The 19777-nt window shown below is 40.0% G+C and overlaps 1 protein-coding gene across 1 annotated transcript in view; it reads left to right on the top strand.

The window, feature by feature from the left end:
- The window catches only part of TAFA2 (TAFA chemokine like family member 2), a 425938-nt gene that overhangs the window by 341276 nt on the left and 64885 nt on the right, over window positions 1-19777 (top strand). The window lies entirely within an intron of this gene.

Raw genomic sequence — 19777 nt, 5'->3', positions numbered from 1 at the left:
GATAAAGACCAAATATGATGACAATTGATAGGAGACCTAATGTGATACATTTGTCTGCTGAGCATTGTAGCACAGCCATGTTTGGTGTCTAAGTGATTGGTGTCTTCTCATACATCAGTGTAATCACTATTTTTATGACTATAACTCCATCATAGCAGGAATTATGGAAATCGCATGAAACTTAACTCTGTACAGTTAATCAGTATGCTATTACAAGTTACTGCTCTCAGTTTGACAGATATGTATTCCCCACAAGACTGTTTATAAATATTTTCAACAGGACATTTATGTCATAACACCATTGGAAGTGTTTAAAGACTCTGACTAATGGGGTTAAGGACATCTATGCTTTCATTCTAGCACAGGACTGATTTCTGTCAATTGTGCTTTAATCTGGTCTGTGGCTGTATTCACCTTTTTTTGCTTTATGTCAATATGTCTAAAGCTGAACTATGTGCCATTTAGGGTTATATGAAATGATTTGCCATTTCTGACAATACACCACAGACATAAGATTTACATCTAATCATGTTGTCACTGATGTGTGTACTATGCAAAAATAATGGGGGCACTGTGTTTACTATGGCTTCCTTATTCCCTCCACACAGTCTGGGTCTTATCAGAGTCAAAGGTGTTTCCTTGTGCTCAGGGAAACTGAGAGACACATCCTATCACTATTGCTGGTGCTAAGTCATCCACAGTTCTTGCTGCTATGCAGCTTCCGTTTGTCTGACACTGCACAGTCTCTCTTTCCACCCTAGCCTGGAATTCTTCAGCCTCTTTTCATTCCAGCCTGGCTTTCTGTAGCTTTTTTGTCAACCTAGCACTTGAGTAACTGCATGTGCACCAAAAGATGCATAGCAATTATCCATTGCAGTGCTTTTTGCAGCTGAGGTGAATTGATATTAGGTACAGACAGTCTAGCATTGCCATTCTCATGCTGTGGACTGAACTATGCATTTGCTGCTAGATTGGCCATTGCACCCTCATCCAGCTGAGCTGCAGAATCACTTGTAGCTTAGACAGATGGAACCCCCACTGCCATAAGTTTGTCCAGTGTCTGTTTTTGCTTGGATATCCACATAATGTTGAAACAGGTCTTTTTTCTACCAAGCAAGGCAGATTCAAACCCATGGCAAAATACACATTTATCAAATTGTCGTTGCCTATTCTCTTGTGCCCTGTTAGACTGTGTGTAACATAAAAGATAGGACACTATAAAAAAATTGGAAACCTGCAAAACAGCACATCCCCACCCATATTGGTCCTGGCATTTTCCAACCCATTTTGAGGTGTGAGATAGATTGTGAAACAATAATATTCTTATCTTGTCATTTCACCCACTAGTGGCTCTCTTTGACAATCCAGCTTTTCCCCAAGCCATGGACCTGAGGGCCTTTCAGTGATGGCTGAATAAGTTTTTTTAAAGAATAGGCTACTTTTTTACCCACAGGGTACTGTTTACCCTATGGCATTGTCGACAAACTCTGAAAGTGCCCGCGTTGGAAACCTTCTGATTTTATTAAATATAACTTGCTATGGTGTCCAGACACTACCACATTTCCTGGGGCCATGCCTTACGAAAAATGGTGCACACAAGATATGGGTCAGAGAGGGGGAATTTCCACCATTTATGGGCCATTGTTAGACACCCCTACTAAACTACCTTATATGAGAGAATGGGATGCTAAACTGGTCTTGAGAAAGAGATAGAATCCTGGCATGACTGTTTCCTATTCTCTTATACAGGCATCTTAAATACAGGCATCTCTTAAACAGGCATCACTGATTGAGGCTAATGTGAATGTCATTACCAGATGATAATTGATAATTTGTTGAAACTACACCTGAGCACTTTGCCCCTCGGCTTTAGGGGATGTCACATGCAAGGTACAATGTTACATATCTGGTGGGAATACCCATGCCTGAGGTGGGTCACTGTAGTCTCCATTCCACAATTGCCATGGGTAGCTCTGTTGAATGAACCAGTTGAGAAGGTGTCTCAAGCTACTCAGAGACTGATGTTTTTTATCTTTTTAGAAGCCAAATTATCTATCGCTAGATTGTGGAAAAAGGCTTTAGTCGTCAGTTCTCAGGTTCGGCAGAATGTCATGGATTATGACCCATGAATAAATTGCCAGCATTTATCCAGGATGCAGGCAAATGGTTCAAAAAAGTTTGAAGCTCCTTGGATCTCTATATGCATATTGATTGTTAAAATCCTCCTTGCTATAGGTGGCATGGGTACTTGCCCATGCAGTCCCTGAGATCCCTCTCTCCCCCCCTTTTATCCTTTCTTTGTCTTTCACCTTCGCTTTCAATTCTTTTGAATTGCCTAAATATAATCTGGCATTACTAATATGGTCCTCTGTCGCTGACATGGGCTATATGAGACATTTTCCTACTGTCTTATTTGCAGCATCGGCAAATACACAGTTAATTTTGAGCTCCCATCTGTAAAGACCCTTTGATCCTCTGGTTAAATGTACTGGTGGACTTTGGCTGGCTGGATATGTACAATCATTTTTTTCTACTCTGGATTGTACCTTATAGCTTTAAAGTGATTGTAAAGTCTCGTTTTTCTTTTCTCTAAAAATAACAAACATGTTATACTTACCTGCCCTGTGTAGTGGTTTTGCACAGGGCAGCCCAGATCCTCCTCTTCTCGGGTCCCTTTTGGCTGCTCCTTGTCCCTCCCTCCTGTTGCGTGCCCCCCACAACAAGCAGCTTGCTATGGGGGCACCCGAGCCGAGTCACAGTTACCTGTGTCCATTCAGACACGGAGCCCTGATTCAGCCCCGCCCCCTTTCTCTCCTGATTGGCTGGCTGACTGACTATGATTGATAGCAGTGAGAGCCAATGGTGCCATGCTGCTGTCTCAGTCAATCAGGAGGAGAGTCCCACATGGCTGAGGCACTCGTGGACATCGCTGGAGAGAGATGGGGCTATTAAGGGGTGCTGGGGCGGCTGCTGTGCACAGAAGGTTTTTTTATCTGAATGCATAGAATGCATTCAGATAAAAACATTCTGACTTTACAACCCCTTTAATTAAAAAAAACATTGAAAGTAAAAGATGGGATAGCAAAACAAAGGATGGGGAATGTTAATACTGCTTTGACTGAGGTACTCTAAACATAACTGTTCCACTACACTCCCACCATATTGTGACCAATTACATTCCCAGTCTACCCTGCAAAGAGATTTTTGCAGGACAATAGCTCCAGCAGACTGAGAGTCACCATCACTGAGCAGATTAACTTCCGTAACCATGTAAACACACAAACAGTAGCCTCTGATATGTGTTTTAACAGAGACCGTTGCTGTAGAAATAACAGATTTAACAGAATTGATGTAGAAAATAACAGAATTGCTGTAGAAATTCAGACCTTTAAGAAATATCTGACGAACACTGCCATGCCCAGACAGGAATGTAATAGTTTTTAAGTTCAGTAGCCTTCACATAGGCAAAGATTTTTTGTTTGTCTTAATTATAGCATTCACAGTACAATGACACGGAGCTGATATCCTTATGTAAAAATGATCACTGCATTATTGAGGATAACCAGTGCAAATGCGTAGTTAATATTTTGTGATTTCTGTATTTGCGTGTTCTATATAGTTCAGCTGCTGCTTGGAAGTTAGTCTATGTACAGCAGAGGTATTGATTGACAGTGTGCAGTCACCAGATGCTGGGGGTCTTATAGTATGCCTTGGATACCTTAACAGACAAAATGTAACAGTTGCTTCCAGTTACAAGAAGAGACCATATTTGTGTAGCCCTGAGCATCAGGCTGTGAGTAAGAGGGACAGTGAGAAGCAGCATTGCCAGGCAGAATCTTTCTGCTCTTAGGCTCTCTCAGGAACGTGAGGCCACATTTACAGAACAATGCACAATGCTCTTGGAATAGTTATTGTGAAAAATAAATGTGACTTTTACCACACACTGATTGTGATACACACACACAAGGAAGTTTGTTTGGTAAATGTCAGATTTGCTATTTTATAAATATACCCTTATGAGTGTGTGAAAAGACAGAGTGGGGTTTATATATTTTTGTTACTGATTTGTTAAAGCGGGGTTCCACCCAAATTTTGAACATTATCTCTATGCATTCTCTTCCTTGCCTAGATGCTGACATGCTGTGTAAAAAAATTTAAATCGCCGTAATTACCTTTTTTTTCCTAATCTTCTTAGCACTTCCTGGTTTTCCTCCCATGGGAGTAGGCGTGTTTCTAGCCTCTCCCAGACCTCCCACAGTCCCTGGGAGCTAGTCTCAGGCTTCCCAGCATGCATTGTGCAACAGCGTCATCACAACATCTCTGCTCCCAGCATTCACCGCATCCAGGAAATACATGCTTGTGGGCTTCAAATGCCCACAATGAAGATGGAAACCGCCTTCAGTGAATTTTATAAGTTATTCTTTACAACGAAATCGGACACAGGCGGACTTATTACACAGAACATGTGAGTAGATAATCATGAGAAGAAAAGTTTGTGAATGAACTCCAAAAAAAAAAAAACGATAGATAGGTGGACCCCCGCTTTAATAACCATTTACAGCCAGTGCAACAAAAACAGCCACAGTCACTGCAAGTTAACTGTTAATACAAGGAGATCATCCCTTTCCCTTGTCCTTTACAGTGGTTGTAAACCTTTACATATACCTAGTGAAGTGACAAGCCTTAGATGATACACAGACATGAAACAAATTCTCTTACATAAGTTTTACTTGTTTATCTGCAGACATTTGTCCTGTAGATGGTTCTAAAACACACAGATCAACTGCTTTTTCTCAGCCTCAGGAAGTAGGGGATGGGGATCACAGAGTTACAGTATGTGAAATCTGATTGGAGAGCTAGGACACACCCCCTCTAACAAGCTGGTTTGTTCATTTTTTATCTCTGGGGTTTACAACTACTTTAAATACTTATAACCTATATTGCTTGTGGTCTGTTTTGGACTTTTTTGGATTCAGATCTGGTGATTGACCTACCATCTGTTTGCCTTGGTAGAAACTTGGTAGAAACTGTCTATATTTTTCCTCTCTTCAACCATCCTGTTTTGATAAGCTTGTGCCCAATGTACATCCGCTTGGTTGGAACCTGATGCAGTGTTCTCTTGTGGTGGCCCATTCAACTTAAGCTCGCTCATCCCCACCCCCTTTTCTGACCGTCCGGGCTGCGTGCTCGGATAAGGGTCTGGTATGGATTCTGGGGAGACCCCCGCACTGTTTTTTCAGCGTAGGGGTTCCCCTTAAAATCCATACCAGACCTAAGGGCCTGGTATACCCCTGGAGGGGAACCCATGCCTGTTTTTTATTTAAAATTTGGCACTGCGTTCCCCCTCATGATTCATACCAGACACCTGTCAGTAATGCTTGTCGCTCATCGGGAAAGGAAAAAACGCAGTTTTCCTTTCCCGATGAGCGAGCCAGCGCGAGATGTACAGTACCCTGTCGCCGATATCCAGCGCAATGGGATCATGCTGGAAACACATTCTCATGGTCAGGTACTGTATTTCCCGAATTTGAATTGACATGTATTATCACATGTGATATTTAAAAAAAATAAACAAAAAACATAAACATTGCATGAGATAAAAGTTAATGAGTTTACCCCTGGAATTTTTCTTTTTTTTTCTGCTCCTTTCTGAGTAAAATCTAAAGACTGTTGTACGTGAAAATCCCAGGAGATCAGCAGTTAGGCCTGGTTCACATCTATGCATTTTTTAGGGCATTTTCAGTTTTGCAGAAACACACTACAGTCCATTTAACCACTGCAGCTCCCGAAGATTTATCTGCGGAATGACCGGCCATTTTTTGCGATTCGGCACTACGTCGCTTTAACTGACAGTTGCACGGTCGTGCAATATTGTACCCAAACAAAATTGACGTCCTTTTTCTCCACAAATAGAGCTTTCTTTTGGTGGTATTTGATCACCTCTGCAGTTTTTATTTTTTGCACTATAAGCAAAAAAAGAGTGACAATTTTTTAAAAAAGCAACATTTTCTTACTTTTTGCTATAATAAATATCCCCCAAATATGTATAAAAAAACAAATGTTTTCCTCAGTTTAGGCCGATATGTATTCTTCTACATATTTCTGGTAAAAAAAATCGCAATAAGCGTATATTGATTGGTTTGCGCAAAAGTTATAGTGTGTACAAAATAGGGGATAGTTTTGTGGCATTTTAATTATTATTATATTTTTATTAGTAATGGCGGCGATCTGCGATTTTTATCGTGACTGCGACATTATGGTGGATACTTTTGACACTATTTTGGGACCATTGTCATTTATAAGTGGTGAATTAGGAGCACAATATACTGAAAAGGAATGTCATTGCACAGAAGTGATCACTCACTGAAGACATCTAGTGTACTGTGGTGTTTTTGCATATGTCAAGGACATTTACACATTTTTTGCACTATGTAGTACATATGCATGTCGATATGTGATATTTTGTTAGTAATATTGGCACATTGCTTAGTATTAATATATTTTTTTGATATTTTGTAGCACTAGCACTTGAAATAGCTTTTGGTAGCACCTAACGTCATTGCACAGAAGTAATCACCCACTGAGGACATCTAGTGGGCTGTAGTGTTTATGCATATGTTGAGGACATTTTTTTGCAGCATGTAGTATATATGCATGGTAATATGTGATATTTGATGGTCACTAAGTAATATTGGCACATTGCACATTTTTTTATATTTTGTCATATTTTATTTTTTTAGCACTAGCTCTTTAAGCAGTTTTTTGGTAGTTTTTTGGAATATTATTTTATCACTAGTAACACTATGTGGACAGTATATTTTTGACACAATATTAATTGATACAGAAAAGCATGCTACATAGGATAGATATCCAATTTTTGCATATTTCAGCAGTGGTACCATACACAGAATCAATCCACTTTTATATTATATTGATACTCTATCATTTTTGTGTAGGCTTACATGATTGCAGCAAACTAGTAAATTTATAGTTTTGTGCCAGTAGCACATCTGGTCAGATTACATTGTCATTTATACAGCGATCAGTGCTATAAAAATGCACTGATTACCGTGTAAATGACACTGGCAGGGAAGGGGTTAACCACTAGGGGGCGATGAAGGGGTTATGCGTAGAAGCACTTGCGACCATGACACAGAGGGGCGTTTCCAATTTAGTGCGACTGCCCATTGAATGGCACTAAAGAGTGTGTGAGCTAATTTCTGCTGTGGGGGGGGACTCTTGGTAGTTCTGAAAACAATATATACATTTGGTAAGTCAGGGTAACAGACGCTCCAGTTAGCTGGACTATCAGTGAGGCTGTTTTTATGCCAAATGGGTCCTAATTCTTTGCAACTCCAGATTGTGTGTAGGAGCGTACCCCTGTCCTTACATTCTCTAAAGCATGTCTCACGAACCAGTGGGTATATCCTGTGTAGGCGTTCTGGGGTAAAGTACCAGCAGGTAAGTTGTTTGAGGACCATTTCTTTAATGGATATAGAGCGTGTGCATTTGTGCATGTTGTTAATCATGTCTTGTCAGTCTTCCTCTGGGAATTCCTGAGCCGTCTCCGCCTCCCATCCCAGCATTGCTACAGATTTTAGAGTGGTATTGTAGTCACTGAGGTATCAGTATAGAGTTGAGATAGTTCCCCTATCCCTGGAGGCCTCTCCACATAGGTATTCAAATGGTGTTTTTGTCAATTTTACTCCGCCAACCAGGGCAGTGGAGTAAAAGTGTCTTATCTGTAAGTATTGGTAAAAATCCAATCTACTAAGGGCGAAAGTTTGCTGTAAATGTGCAAACGAGCAGAAGGATGTGCCCTGTAACAGATTCCAAGTTTACCAGTCCATGCTCATTCCAGTTATGAAACGATGGGCCTGTGTTAAAGGCTGGAGGGAATGAAGATTCTCCTATGAAGGAAGACAGGAGTGGTGTGTCGAATTTTAATTTTAATTTCTTCCAGTAGAGAGACCAGAGGTAGAGAGACTGGCCCACAATATTATTAAGTGGAGTGATGTCTTTTGGGGATATTGAGCACGACCAGAGAAGACCTGGGAGGTAGTATGGAGCCACTGAGATCCGCTCAAATTGAAGCCATGTTATGGAAGTAGGGGAAGCGTGCCATTGTGCCAGTTGGACAAGGTGGGATGCCAGGAAGTATTTCCATAAATCCGGGCATCCCAAGCCGCCTCTCAAACGGGCCCTATACATCATTGGGCGCTTAGTCAGGGCTTCTTATTTTGCCCTATAAATTTAAGCAAATCTGATTGGATTGTTTGTAATGTGGAGAGGAAGACATACAGAGGCAGGGATCTAAAGAGGAACAAGAGCTTCAGGAGGATAGACATTTTGACTGCTTGAATGCAACCTAAAAATGATATATGGTACGAGGACCATTGGTTAAGAAGGCGTTTAATATTGGAAAAGGCTTGTGGGTAGTTTAATGAGTACATCTGTTTAAGTGAGGGGGCTAGTTTTATTCCTAAGTATTGCGGTGAGCTGTGGTTCCAGGAGAATATATATTTGTCTTTAAGAGTTGTCATTAAAGGTTGGGGGAGGTGGATAGACAATGCTGTACATTTGGATGAGTTCACTCCTAGGCCTATAAAATGATAGAAGGAATCTAGAGAGGTCAAAGGGACTTTTCAGTGTGTTCTGAGAGTAGGATGTCTAGGGCCCTTTTTTTGTTATTTGGAGGAGTAAGTCTTGTGAAGGAGTTTGGCTGTGCCTGTGGTAAAGTTTCTCCAGGTTAAAAGTGAGCCTTTGAGTTTCCTGTAGTTTTTGGCATTTTCTAGTGGTGGAGATTTCTATTAAGTGGCCCCTCATTACAGCTTTATGGGGTGCCCAAAGGGATGTGGGGGATATTTTGTCTATGTCGTTGTGTCTAAAGTAGTCTGTGAGGTGCTCAGACAGTTGGGTCAATACTATAGGGTCTGCCAGGTTCTGGTAGCGTATGGGAGACCTATACAAGTAAGGTGGCTGGAAACCATGCGGTGGTCCAACCATGGGCAGACATGTATGTTTGTTGAGGTGGAGTTTGCAGTTAGAGAGGGAGTGCAGAAAATATAATCCAGGCGAGAGTAGCTGTCGTAAGGGTGTGAGTAAAAGGGGTATTCCCAAGAGCCTACGTTGTGAGCCCTCCACACATCTATCAGTTGATGGGACTTTAGGGAGTGTTGAAGGGATTTTGGGAAGGCATTAGAGGAGGAACCTGTACGACTTCTATCCATAACAGAGTTGGCTACTAGGTTGAAATCCCCTCTGATCAGTATGTGGGGTGAGTGGAATCTGTCTAGGACCTGAAAGAAATATTTAAAGAATGTGGCCTGTGAGGCATTAGGGGCATACACTGAGGCCAAGGTTATCAGTTTGTCCTGGATGGAGCCCCTGACTATTACAAAGCAACTGTTCGGGTCTCTGTAAGTCTGTTGAACCTGAAACATCACAGAATTTTTAACAAGGACAGCCGCCCCTCTAGACCTGGACTCATAGGTGGAAAAGTAACATTGTTTAAATGATTTATCCAAATAGGATGGGTGGTTATTGGTGGAGAAATGCGTCTCCTGCAGTAGGAGGATGTTAGCTCCTAGTGATTTATATGACTTAAATGCTTTTCTCCTCTTATGAGAGGAGTTAAACCCCTTAATGTTGTGGGAGATTACTCTAAGATTCATGGTATGTTAAGAGTGGGAGATTGAAGGTCAGGGGAGAGTCCAGGTTGAGAGGGGCGTTTACAGTCCACAATACCCTTGAGGTTGGTAACTTAAAAAAGAGAAAAAAAAGCAAGTAAAAACAGAAGAACCAGTAACTGTGAAACTGGGCCATAAAATGGCAATGCATAGTCTTGGGAGGTCAGGGGAGAAGACTTTCCACTGACCCAAAGAACAATGTCAATTCGGACTGTAGGGTCCAGTATTCTAAACCTGTGGGTCCGTAGACTCAGCATATACTGTAATTCATTATGCTTAAATACCTGTGGGGGGCCCATCAGCTCGGACACCACCAAGCATATGGGAGGCCGTCAAGCGGATGCGACTGAAATTAAGCTGCGAGCCGGGAGAGTCCAGTTGATGCAAAGCATGGCAGGAGTACTTCGTTATCCATAACCTTTAATAAACAAAGATCAAACAGGGGGAGAAAAAGAAACGTTAGTCTCAGTGTTAATTCCGGCAGTCTCTTCTGGGAGGTGGGGTGGCCCAAATGGCAGAATGGTGAGGAATGGATGGCATCCTGGGTAGGGCCGCCGCATCTAGGAGGCCTAGCTGCACCAATAGTTCCTTGCCCTCTGTGATCGTGGTAACAGAGTAGGTCGTGCCATTATGAGGGACTTGAAGCTTGAACGTGAACCCCCAACGGTAGCTAATATTGGCCGACTGGAGGACTGATGTGACTTCCTTCATCTTCCTGCGCTTGTCCAAGGTGGTGGGGGAGATATCTGGGTATATTTGAATGGGGTACCCTCCAAACGTATATTAGGAGTGTTCCTTGAGGCCCAAAGGATATCCTCTTCAATTAGGAAGTCCTTGAGGCATAGCATTATATGCTTAGGGTGCTTCTCAGGAGGGGTGGGTGGGTGTAGGGCTCTGTGGATCCTGTCGCAGGAAAAGACTGTAAGAGGGGAGTCAAGAGAGACTGAAACAGCTTCTGGATCATAGGTAGTAAGTCAGTCACGGACTCTGGGACCCCCCGCACCCTAAGATTATTTTGTCTGTTCCTGTTGTCCAGGTCCTCAGTGTGGGCTTGGAGCTGCAGGACAGTCTCTGAAAGGGTCTCTTGATCTTTTCTGAGATCTGAACATACCAGGGCAAGCTGTTTAGTCTCTAATATATCAGTTCTGCTATCCAGGGCTGCAATCTCCAGGGATAAAGTGTTGGTGGATTTGTGCAGCTCAGACTGAAACTTCTGGGCAAATTTGTCATACATCAGGGTGAAAATCTCATCTAAGTCAGCTTTAGTGAGTTGCAAAGAATACTCACAGTCTCCCAGGGAGTGTGATGTTGAGGAGGCTGCATCTTGTGGATGTGCCTGCGTCTGCTTCGTCTGGGCGCCATCTTGGGACATCATGCTCTGCTCCCTCACTCTCAGCAAGTATGTTGTTAGTGACTTTTGGGCCAGTTTACTATGGCGATTTTTCGGTCCTGGCATGTGCTGAGTGTTCCGCCAGGGGTGCAGGGAGGAATCGGAGAAAAAAAGTGTGATGGTAGCCCTGGGGAAGTGGTGTTTGTCTCACGGAGCTCTCAGCCCTTGCTTCCTTCCTGGTTCGCGCCGTGCATGCGACCCGACAAGCCAGTTTTTATGATGAATCTTGGAATTTTTTTGAATTTTAAATTTCCAGTATCATGTATTAATTTGTGTTAGATGTATGTTATCCTTCTGCATTTAATCCATCAATAATGATTATTGCAATTTTGATTCTTATCAGTTATGTTTACTGATTACTTGTATCAAATATTTTATGATTATCGATTGTTATGTTAATTAATTATTGAATAAACATTAAAATTATATAATTATTATTATATTTGTATTATTATTATTGTTTCTTTTATTATTAGTAGTAGTATGTTTATCAATATTATCATTATCAGTATGAACCAATTTGTGATGAGTCCATCCGTGTTTTTCACGTGATTGTGACACCTAAATAAATTAAAGTAGACCATATGTATCTCAATACTGTTTATATATATATATGGTGAGGAGGCTGAATAATTATATATATATATATATATATATATATATATATATATATATATATATATATATCTATGGTTCAGGAGATTTTCATGTCTTTCCACAAATCAACCACATATCTCAAATTTGTTTATCCATAGAGTTTAAATAGAAAATATAGTGTAGCGCTATGTGTGTAAATACTATAAGATTTAAAAAACAGTGAACTAAGCTCTAGCCATCCCTTAAGGGCCAGAAAATAAACTAAATACTTCAAAGTTACCTATAAAATAAGTGAATACAATCAAAAATGCACTGAGTGCTTCAAAATAACATATGAGATATAGTGATTGTAATAAACCAGTGATGAAAAACGGTGTAGTGAACATAAACAGATCTTAAATAAGTGGCAAATCAACCAAAAAAGTCCATGGACGTTGACAGTTGTATTCCTAATGGGAATAGAAAACCACCACCAAGAGTCTCTGAGGGTTGAATAATGAAGACAAAAATGGAAAGCTTCTGGTAGATGGATAGATAGAACACCAAATGAATGGGACGTCTAAATAGGTGGCGGGACCATCACCGGAGCATCAGGGGAGGCTTACCGGAAACAGGTGACTTGAGAAGACCTATGTCTTACAAGTCCAAGAAAGCTTATTTAGCCACCAGGGCTGGCAAGATGGATCATCATGTATCCTCAGCTTCCAATGGGGGGAGGGATCTCGTCACAGCTTCAAACGTCCCCAAACGTTCCAACAGGCCAACCGGGTGTTTTTAAATACCATGAGAGAAATAAAGCTCACATGGCATGATATTGTTTTAAAAATGTGAGCTTTATTTCTCTCATGGTATTTAAAAACATCTGGTTGGCCTGTTGGAACGTTTGGGGACGTTTGAAGCTGTGACGAGATCCCTCCCCCCATTTAGTTATTTCAACCTGTGTCTAAGAGGCGTGTTAGCTGCTTACTGTGTAACCATTTCTGTAATATCTTTGGTGCAGCGCTGTACTCATTCCCCATCGTATCCATAGAGTTTGAAAATAAAATGAATACATCGGTGTGCTAAAATATATATATTTATTAACTAAAAATTCAGTGCAAAATAATGAAAAATATAATTGGTGATAATACAAAAAGATATAAATTCAAATATCAAATGATATGGGTGATATAAATGATGAGAAATTTTATGACAAGATCTTGTTACAAAAATACCATGTCCTAACACTTTATGACAGCTTAGTAAATAGCTTTCCATGGCTTTACAGACTATGAAAACAAACTAGGTGTTGATTCAACATGTGTGATTTCTCCTCAAATAGAAATCACACAGGTCTACAAATAGACCTTCAAGCTTACACTTTTAAAAATGCATGGACAAAATGTTATACTGTGCACAGAGCTTGATACTTTAATCAAGACTTATTTACAGTAAAGATAATTCTCTAATTAATTTTATGTTTTAATATATATCATAACCAAACCATGAACACCACTAGGGGGTAGTATTGTATTATAATTTATATTTAAATATTTTTAACATATCAAATTTAATTCCTGAATAACCTTTTGACTTAAGCTTAGAAAAAGAACATTAATTTGATAAGGATGTCTCTATATTGGCATTTATGTCAGACATCCTGGCTCTTCCTGAAATATATGGCCCCTAAGTGAATCTAACCCACATAATTAACTTTTTCTTTAAATTCATTGAGTTGAGTAATGTGATACTTAACCCTCAATGATTATATTACAAACATAGTTTCTATACTTTAAAACTTTTTATAGCCTTACAAATATTCTATATTCATTTTAATCTATAACTACTATATCCCTGATTAATACTCAATAATAGTTCAATTAATTATGCATGTAATTACTTAAATATAATGTAATAATACTATAATAAGAATTATCGCTGATATGATTACTTGTTATGAGTAATAAGGTTTGTTTTTAAGGCAACTGTTTGAATAAGCCCTATTTTTGTTTCTCAATCCTGAGAAGGAGAAAAAAATACATCTGTAAGCTCATGGTTCCCTTATCTTGTTTATTTGACTAATGCCGCGTACACACGATCGGATTGGATGTTGGATGTGAGCTTGTTGGCGGAAAGTCTGACCGTGTGTATGCTCCATCGGACAAATGTTGTCGGACTTTCCGCCATCAAATGTTGGCTAGCATGTTCTCAAATTTTCCCCCAACAAATGTGTGTTGTCGTAGTTTCTGATCGTGTGTACACAAGTCCATCAGACAAAAGTTTAAAGTACAAACACGCAGTTGGTCTTGTAAACTAGCGTTTGTAATGGAGAATTAACATTCGTGATGTGGCAAATTATGAAATCTCCAAATGCAGCACACAATTCTCTTCTTCTTTAATGGGATAATAATGAAGCTGCTTTGCTGGTGATACTGATGGAGTTATTGCAAACACATTTTCAAAGGCTTTTTTTTTCTAGTGATATCAAGAATAATAATATTATGTTTTTTATTATTATTTGTGCATTAAAAAACAAAGAAAATAAATTAGACATGCTATCTGTAAATAGAACTTAACCAAAAAGTGCATTCTATGCATCCAAAAATATAGAAAATATACCAAATCAAATCATAATTCAACCAAAAAAATAATGTCAAAGCAATAACTCCAAGGGCAATAATAAATAACACGTTATTTCCTCTGATTCTGCAACATGTCTGGTTGACGAACGGCTGTTCAGAAACAAACTAAAAAGCACAAAATGAAAAACGCGAAAAGAAAAACACGAATCACCAGTCACTAAATTTCTACTAACACGAAATTAGCAGAAGGAGCCCAAAGGGTGGTGCTAAAGAGCTGAAACACCACATAGTACGTCTAGTATGTCACTATGTTTGTAATTGTTGGCCAACATTTGTGTGACCGTGTGTATGCAAGACAAGTTTGAGCCAACTCCTCTCAAACAAAATTCCACAGTTTTGTTGTCGGAAAGTCAGATTGTGTGTACGGGGCTTTAGTCTTCTCAAGATTTATAACTTGGAAGAATTCAAGATAGGACATTTACAACCTTCTTACAAGCAACATCTGTCCACAAGCATGGACCTAATTTAACCTCCTAAAAAAATGTTTTGAACAAGATTTCTCCTAAACTGCTCATAAAGACATATTAAAAATATATGATATGCATAGGCCTTAGGAATTAATTCTTTTTAACCCCAATAGTCCTGACATAGTCAAGCACTGGCCAAAACTGACCCAGAGCATGTATGTAGATTTTGGAAGTCAGAGTAGAGCCATAAATCTTTATTTAAGTTTGTTTCTCTTACAGTAGGTTTCCTTTGAAAGTAACCCGCCAGGCCAAATATATAGTACATGTTTTGGGTCTGTAGGGGGTATGAGATGTCAGGACAAAAGTACTTGTCCCAAGTCAGGAACAGTAAAACAAATGTGAAGAAGACAGCCCATGTAGATGCCCTTTCACATCAAATCAGCAATTGGAGCTCCTTTTTGGTATTCTGACAGACTCCCTGTAAATCCTGTTACATGTATGAATGTATTCATTTAAAAACTCTGAATGGTGACAGTTATAACCTGTCATGCGTAAAAATCCATGTTACCTTATTCTGTAATGCAAAAGGCACATGATTATATATATAGATGGCTCAACTGTGTAATTTCCAGAAAGAGCTGGCATGTGATACTTTATCTTGCAATGTGTACAAAAATACTTGTTATGGTTCCCTGAAAATCTCAGTCATTAACTCCGTTAGTGTCACTTGCAACATATTATGCCAACATGAGCCTTGCTTGATAGCTTTGATTTTGTCTAAAATAGGTTAATTATACGGCAGGAACAATGAATAGGAACAAACCATCTTGTTTATTGAGACCTACCTGGTTGCCAGGAAAGTTTCTCCTCTAAAATTTAAATGTCAGTATTATCATATTTATTTTATTTATCTTTTTATTTTTTATCTCTTCAATTTGAAGTGCTGGAATATGTAGAACATTTTTAGTTAGGTATCCCTGCAATGATGAAAAATTGGGGGGGGGGGCATGAAAAATGACTTTGTAAAAAAGAAAATCACTATTTGCCCGACAAACAGTTTTTTGCTTTTCAATACCTTATGCTGCTAATAGCTGACAACTCATTTATATCACATGATGTGCATGCTTACCTAAACAGAAAACTATTGTGTCATTGTCTCCTTCCCCAGAGTAGTGAATTCTTCACTGGGTAGATATTGGAAACAGGATACAGCTTTGCCAGCAGAGGACCTTGAAAATATGTATAACATCACTCTAATCTGCTGCACTAGGATCTTTATTTTCAACATGGTGAACATATTTAAGGTCACACTGTGGCCATACTGCAAGCAGTCACGGTGTATACAATCACTTGATACCATGCAAGTCACAGAGTAAGTGCACAGTTAGGCACAGGAAACTAATTATGGGACATTCAACAGTATGACTTATCCTGTGCAGTTTTAATCCACTGCATAGGTTACAATACCCATTTAATGTCCATCTAGCACCCAGAGACATTCTTATCCTTTATCAATAGTTTATCATTTGCAGGGACACCCCCCCCACCTTACACACACTCACACAGTTCAAAATCTATGCAAGCATTTAGTAAACTGGGATAAAAATATTGCTGATAGCCACTAGTAATATCTATAGTTTTTTTAATGCAGATAACCCCCTTAGGAAAAAGGGTTTGAAGATATTCTACAAGCATTATGGTTACTGTCATGAACTGAGGGAACAGGAGTGCCAAAGTGAATCGACCCCTACCCTGACTATGCCTGAGTTCACTAAGGAGCAGAGTCTAAAGGATGGGCAGTATTCACCAGTCCCCCTTCACAGAGGGGGTTTGAACTCCCACCCATAAGTCACCTTCTCAAATACTTGCAGACGTAGCAGAAAGATAGAACCATTGGTGAAGATGGCCAAGCAACCAGCTGCAAAGGAGTAGCTGTGCTCAGCTTCAGAGGTTCAGAGGAGCAGAGTTTGGCAAAAGGAGTATAGCAGGTAAAGCTGTGCCCAGCTGCAAAGGCTTGAAAGAGCAGAGTTTTTGTAAATAGAGTTTACTCATAGTGGCTGTGCCCAGCTACAGAGGCTCAAAAGAGCAGAGTTTGGCAAATGGAGTATACCAGTAATAGTGCCTGTGGCCAAGAGTGTACCAAGAACAGTACCTGTGGCCAGAAGCGACAGATAGAGCATGCCAGGAACATTGCCTGCTTCCAATATTAGATAGAGCAATTTGGAGTGGAGGCTTTGGAAAACATGGGGGCTTGGCAACACATGGACAAATATTGCAAAAGCCTATGTCCAGAGAGTGTGCTAGCCCTTTAGGGATCTGACTGAGTGACGCAAATGCACCTAATTGATCACAGCTGCCCCAGGGTTAAACCCAGAAGTGGGCACAGTCACACACCCTGGAAGATGAGCCCTTGGGGTGAGAAAAGTAAGTAACCATTACAGTTACTTAGCTTTAGCAGAAATAAGTATATTTACTGGTTAATCAGATAACACTTTACCTTAGGGTATTTACTCACTACTTTATTCTTGGGTTTCAAATTATTCTGTGCACCTAGTGGCTTTGTTGTTTTACCCTCTACCTTGTTCGAGGTTGAATGGACATACTAGAGCTAAATATCTTGGACAGTTGCAGTTTCAGCAGAGTAAGTTAGTTCTTCTGGAAACGCATATTGAAGGCCTATCTGTTTGTCTCTATTCTCCTCTGCAAAGCTAAAACTCTGCCCAGTTGTTTCTTCATGCTTATGAGGTTTCCATCATCGTTCTTATTTCCAGCTTATAAATTGCTTTTAAATTGCAGATGCCTGAATTCCTTCAACTACATTGTGGTAATAAAGACCATTTGCAACCGTTCGAAAAATTGCTGCGCAAATACCGTGCGAGATAAAATGTTGCAACGACCGCCATTGTATTCTCTAGGGTCTTTGCTAAAAAAACATATATAATGTTTTGGGTTCTATGTAATTTTCTAGCAAATAAATGATGATTTTTACATGTAGGAGAGAAATGTCAGAATTGGACTGGGTGCTCCAGAACGCCTGAAGGTGCTCCCTGCATGTTGGGCCACTGTATGTGGTCACGCTGTGTAAAAGTCTTACACATGTGGTATCGCCATACTCGGGAGTAATAGCAGAATGTGTTTTGGGGTGTAATTTGTGGTATGCATATGCTGTGTGAGAGAAATAACCTGCTAATATGACAATTTTATGAAAAAAAAAAAAAAAGAAAAAAAAAATCTTGATTTTGCAAAGAATTGTGGGAAAAAATGACAACTTCAAAAAACTCACCATGCATCTTTCTAAATACCTTAGAATGTCTTCTTTCCAAAAAGGGGTCATTTGGGAGGTATTTGTACTTTTCTGGTTTGTTAGGGTCTCAAGAAATTAGGCCGTCAGTACTTCAGGTGTGATCAATTTTCAGATATTGGCACCATAGCTTTTGGACTCTATAACTTTCACAAAGACCAAATAATATCCACCAATTTGGGTTATTTTTACCAAAGATATGTAGCGTATAAATTGTGGCCAAAATATATGAAGAAAAATTACTAATTTGCAAAATGTTATAACAGAAACCAAGGAAAATGCATTTTTTTACAGATTTTTCAGTTTTTTTCTTTTATAGCGCAAAAAATAAAGAACCCAGTGGTGATTAAATACCACCAAAAGAAAGCTCTATTTGTGTTAAAAAAAGGACAAAAATTTCTTATAGATACAGTGTTGCATGACTGAGTAATTGTCATTCAAAATGTGAGAGCACTGAAAACTGAAAATTGGTCTGGTTATTAAGGGGGTTTAAGTGCCCAGTGGTCAAGTGGTTAAAGTAATAAAAGTCATTTAAAACTGCTTACGGCTTTAATGTAATGTCCGGTCCTGGTAATATGGATGAAAATCAGTGAGACAAACGGCATGGGTACCCCCTAGTCCATTACCAGGCCCTTTGGGTCTTGTATGGATATTAAGGGGAACCCTGTACCCAAATTTAAAAAAGGAAAAGCGTGGGGCCCCAGGCCCTCTGAACAGCAGTATACAGGTGGTGCAAACAAGACAGGGACTGTAGGTTTGTTGTTAAGTAGAATCTCTTTGTAATTTTGAACTGGTACATTTTTAAAGTGTAGCTCCAGCCAAAAAATCTATTTTTAAGCTTTTTTGAAAACATAGGGAAGGGTTATCACCCCTGTGACATTTGTTTTGCTGTCTGTGAACCTCTTCAGAAGATTTTACCTCACTTTCTGTCCCAATGACAAATGTTTTTTGACAATTTGGGGTTTTTAGTGAAACAAGGATTGGTGATAAAGCATCAGTGGAGAGGAGACACATTTTTCCCATATTAACACTTACAGGAGAGAATTTCCCTTCCTAGGAGTAGATTTCATCTCACTTCCTGTTGTCTCCTTCCGTTTGCAAGTAGGAGTCATTTGTAAGTTGGATGTTTGAAAGTAGGGGCCTGCCCGATATACTCTGCAGAAATTGGGGCCTTAGGTGTTGGTGTTGCCACAAAACTGTAAGTCCTCACAGTTACTCTTGGTGGGCGCATAAACAGGCCCTGCTGTGAAATATTAGATCAAGAATTGTAATTACATGCACCTGTTGAACAGGGGCAGACAAAATGGGCCTTTGGTGGTGGTGGTGGTGCTGGTGCCCCAACACTGTAAGTCCTCACAGTTACTCTTGGTGGGAACTGGAATGGGCCCTGCTGTGAAATATTAGATCAAGAATTGTAATTACATGTCCCTGTTGAACAGGGGCAGAAAAATTGGGCCTTAGGCACTGGTGCCACAACACTGCAACCCCTCACAGTTACTCTAGTTGGAGTGCAGGAATGAGCCCTCATGCAAAATATTGCATCAAAAATTGTAATTACATGCCCCTGTTAAACAGGGGCTGAAAAATTGGGCCTTAGGCACTGGTGCTGGTGCCACAACACTGCAACCCCTCACAGATACTCTAGTTGGAACGCAGGAACGAGCCCTGCTGCAAAGTATTGCATCAAAAATTGTAATTACACGCCCCTGTTAAACAGGGGCTGAAAAATTGGGCCTTAGCCACTGGTGCTGGTGCCACAACACTGCAACCCC

Source organism: Aquarana catesbeiana, linkage group LG03, assembly GCF_042186555.1.
Source record: "Aquarana catesbeiana isolate 2022-GZ linkage group LG03, ASM4218655v1, whole genome shotgun sequence".
In the NCBI taxonomy this organism is placed as follows: domain Eukaryota; kingdom Metazoa; phylum Chordata; class Amphibia; order Anura; family Ranidae; genus Aquarana; species Aquarana catesbeiana.
This window is presented reverse-complemented; position numbering and strand designations above follow the sequence as displayed.